This window comes from Erinaceus europaeus, chromosome 15, assembly GCF_950295315.1.
Source record: "Erinaceus europaeus chromosome 15, mEriEur2.1, whole genome shotgun sequence".
Lineage (NCBI taxonomy): Eukaryota > Metazoa > Chordata > Mammalia > Eulipotyphla > Erinaceidae > Erinaceus > Erinaceus europaeus.
In genome coordinates this window covers 25,488,931-25,493,234 of record NC_080176.1, presented here as the reverse complement: position 1 = coordinate 25,493,234, position 4,304 = coordinate 25,488,931, and the positions used below count along the sequence as shown (strand labels likewise).

Here is a 4,304-nt window from a genome sequence, read left to right as displayed (position 1 = left end):
GCCTTCTCATACAGAGATAGACACCAAAAGAAAACACAGAGATATCACAGCACCAGAGCACCCTCTGGGGTCTTACAGTGCCTCCACTGTGGCCCTAACAGTCAAACCTGGGCTACACACATGGCATGACACATGCCTGACCTGGTGGACTGTCTCTCTGGTCTTTATTTTCTATTTTATGCCATCAAATGCACAATCTTTTTGTTATGACAAACTGGGTCAACTATGAAAGTATTATGTGTTGCTCAGATGCATGAGAATGAGTTATAATATAGGAATTGTGAGTGAGCTCTTCAATTTTGCACTAGTCACAGAGCATCAGATCTGCTCCCTTGAAAAGGTTAGAAGTTTATCTGCATCAATTTGAGGAGCCTTCCTTCTCTACTGTAATACTCAGAGCATCTCAGTTGCAGTCATTGAATGATGTAATCTCTCCCCAGAAGTCTCCTCACAGCTTGGCTACATCCTTATTCTGGAGAGTGTAGATCAGAGGATTCAGGGTGGGAGTAATGATACTATAGAACAGAGAGCCAACTCTGTCTTGCAGTAGAGTGAGCTGGGACCTAGGCTTCATATAAAAGAAGATATGTGCACCATATAAGAAAGAAAGCACGGTGAGGTAAGAGCTACAAGGGGCAAAGGCATTTCTCTTACTCCCAGCAGATCGCATCTGAATGACACTGCAGAGGATGAAGGCATAGGATGCAGAGACCAGGAGGATGGGGATGAGGAGAAATATAATGGTGGTGATGTGCATTGCAGACTTGTATACAGTGACATCTCCACATACCAACTGCATGACTGCTGGAAGCTCACAGTAGTATGGTAGATTTTTCAGTCTCCACAGAAAGGGAAGTACATCAGGATGGACATGTGAATTAGGGAGTCTGTGAATCCTTCCAACCACAAAATGGCATCAATCACAACTGTCACCTTCCGTTCATGAGAACAGTATAACACAGTGGGTGGCAGATGACCACATAGCGATCATAGGACATCAGTTAGAAGAATACATTCAGCAGCCCCCACAGACAAATAAAGCAAGTGCTGGATTACACAGCCCACAAAGGAGATGGACTTCCTTCCAGAGAGGAAGTTGGCAGCCATCTTGGGGGTGGTGGTGACATAAATCAGATCCATGAGGGAGAGCTGGCTGAGCAGGGGGTACATGGGGGTGTGGAACCTGGGGTCAGCACAGATGAGGAGAGTGGTAAGAGTGTTGCCACTTACTGCCTCAGGAAGACCACCACGGTCAAGGAGATGTGAAAGACATGGGTGAGGGAGTCATTAAAGAGTCCTTCAAGGAAGAAGTCAGCCAGAGCAGTCTCGTTCTTCTACCATGTATCTGATTTCTCATTCCCTGGGGAAATAGGAAGTAGAAATGAACATATTTTCTTTTTTTTTCCTCCAGGGTTATTGGTGGGACTCGGTGCCTGCATCACGAATCCACAGCTCCTAGAGGCCATTTTTCCCATTTTGTTACCCTTGTTGTTTGTCATTATTATTGTTGTTGTCATTTCTATTGTTCTTGTTGAGTAGAACAGAGAGAAACTGAGAGAGGAGGGGAAGACAGAGAATGGGAGAAAAAGATAGACACCTACAGACCGTGAAGCAATTCCCCCTGCAGATGGGGAGTGGGGGGCTCGAACCGGGGATCCTTAGGCCAGTCCCTGTGCTTAACCCACTGCACTACCACCGGACACCCAGGATTTTTTTTTTTTTACTTCTTAGGTCTGGTTTATGGTGGTATGGGAGACTGAATCTGGGACTTTGAAGCCTCAGACATGAGAGTTTATATAACTTATGCTATCTATCCCTGGCCAAGAAATTTTACTTTAAGGTGAGTTGATATTGCAGTCCTGGCACTTTGGGCTCCTCCTCTCAAAGTCAAGTCAAAAAGATTTGTGTGATTGGTCCTGACTAGCAAGTAGAAACTGAGTTGCTACCATCTAGCTGAGTCACCTCTCCATCCCAAAATGACAATGAGAACTTGGGCAAGAGGATTGTTCATAATTGTCACCTGATTATAAAACTACTTTTAGGGAGGGAGAGCACAAAGTGAAACATTGACTGAACATGATGTATTGCACCAAAGCAAAGGACTCTGGGGAGGGCAGAGGAGGGTCTATAGGAAGAAAATGGGAGGGGGGAGCTATAATATAATGAAATTGTATGCGTATGTCAATGATTGCATTGTAAAGCACTAACCCCCTCAATTAAATTTTTTTATTTCTTTTTTGTTGCCCTTGTTGTTTCCATTGTTGTTGTAGTTATTGTTGTTGATGTCATCGTTATTGGATAGGATAGAAAGAAATGGAGAGAGGAGGGGAAGAAAGAGAGAGGGAGAGAAAGATAGATGCCAGCAGACCTGCTTCACCACCTGTGAGGCAACTCCCCTGCAGGTGGAGAGCCAGGGGCTCAAACCGGGATCCTTATGCTGGTCCATGTGCGCTTAACCCACTGTACTACCACCCGACTCCCAATTAAAATTTTTTTAAAAAAAAGAAATTACCCTTAGCACCAACTCAAACATCAAAGTCAACTCTTATCTATCTGTTCAGGATATTATAATGTTTGATCACTCAAGGCACTCTTTTCTGAGCTTCACCCCTCCTTCCCTACTTAGTAGATGACTTTGGTTCTACACTGATACTTTTAGAACCAGGCCCTTGTGGGATTCATGAATGATTTCACAACAGGAATCCCAGGGGCTACAATAAAGACAGACTTGTCCTGACTGGAACCAATCATCCAGTGATGGGAAGAGGAGCAGTGTCTGTAAGAAATGACACAGCCCTGAACACAGAGGACCTATGATGTCACTGTAGCAAGCTGTAGACACTAAATATATTGCATCAGATCCCAACCCACAAGACACATCCAAATCTCTTCTAGAAACCAGTCCTCAAGATGCCAATTAGACTCACTGTGTGTGTCTTGAGATTAGCAATCCCAATGGGTTTAATTTAAAGTTAGTTCATAAGGAAGGAGATATGTGGAGGACTATGACTCTGAAGATAACAAGGGGATATCTTCTCCAAGGATCAATTAACCATGGAAAGAAACAACTCTTAGAGTCCCTCATTAGATTTTCATCTTAGAATACAAATCTCCTTAGCCACATTCCAGTCAACATTTTTGAGAAAAGTGATAACTAGTTCCCATGCCCACAGAACACAGGGAGTTGGGCAGTAGCACAGCGGGTTAAGTGCACATGGCACAAAGTGCAAGGACTGGCATAAGGATCCCGGTTCGAGCCCCCAGTTCCCCACCTGCAGGGGAGTCGCTTCACAGGCAGTGAAGCAGGTCTGCAGGTGTCTTTCCCTCCCCCCTCTGTCTTTCCCTACTCTCTCCATTTCTCTCTGTCCTATCCAACAATGACATCAATAACAATAACAATAATAACTACAACAATAAAACAAGGGCAACAAAAAGGGAAATATATATATATATATATACATATATATATATATAAAGAAAATGCTTTTTTTTTTTAAAAAAGAAGTTATTGGGGCGGAGGGGTTCCAGTCCTGGAAGACAGAACCTAGTTGGGTTTGGATTGTTATGTGGAAAACTGAAAAATGGTACACATGTACAAACTATTGTATTTTATTTTACTGTTGACTCTAAACCATTAATTCCCTGGTAAAGAAATCTAAAAAAAAAGAAAAAGAAAGAAAGAAAGAAGTAGAGGAATGAAGTCATACCATATACTCGTATTTCCCACACATCACTTACTCCAATTTCATAAACTACTTTAATGTAAAAACATGAACAGATTTTAGATACAAGTAAAATAAGAAAACAGCACACCCATAACTTCCCTTATTTAGTTCTAGTTCAGTCTCAGAGCCAGCTCATCCCCTCCCGTCTCAGACATGTAGAGCTAGTCTCTGACTGTAGCTCTACTCAGATATTAGTAGGTCTTGCTGTGTTAGATTTATTCTATTACTTATTCTCTGAGTAAATTCAATGAATTACCACTCTCAAAAAAGAAATACTGTTTGTTATCGGTTGCTCACATTCTCACTAAAATGTAGTATTTCTAGCCAAGACAGCTGGGAATCTTATAATTTGTTAATTTAACTCAAAACATCTGATGAACATCTGCTACACCCCCAAACACTTCTTGGGTGTCATGTGTATAATGGATTACAGCAACATGATGATTGATCATGTTGGCTTACTGAGAAATCCACAACTAAGCATAATCATAGTGGGTAAAGACTATATAGCCCTTATAGTCTGGGAGATGGTGCAGTGGAGAAAGCATTGGTCTCTCAAGCATGAGGTCCCAAGTTCAA

At 42.3% G+C, this 4,304-nt stretch overlaps 1 pseudogene; it reads right to left on the bottom strand.

Annotated features, from left to right (window-relative positions):
- Positions 1 to 341: 341 nt before the first annotated feature.
- LOC103124165 (olfactory receptor 2AE1-like) lies at positions 342 to 3,731 on the bottom strand (annotated as a pseudogene).
- Positions 3,732 to 4,304: the final 573 nt, after the last annotated feature.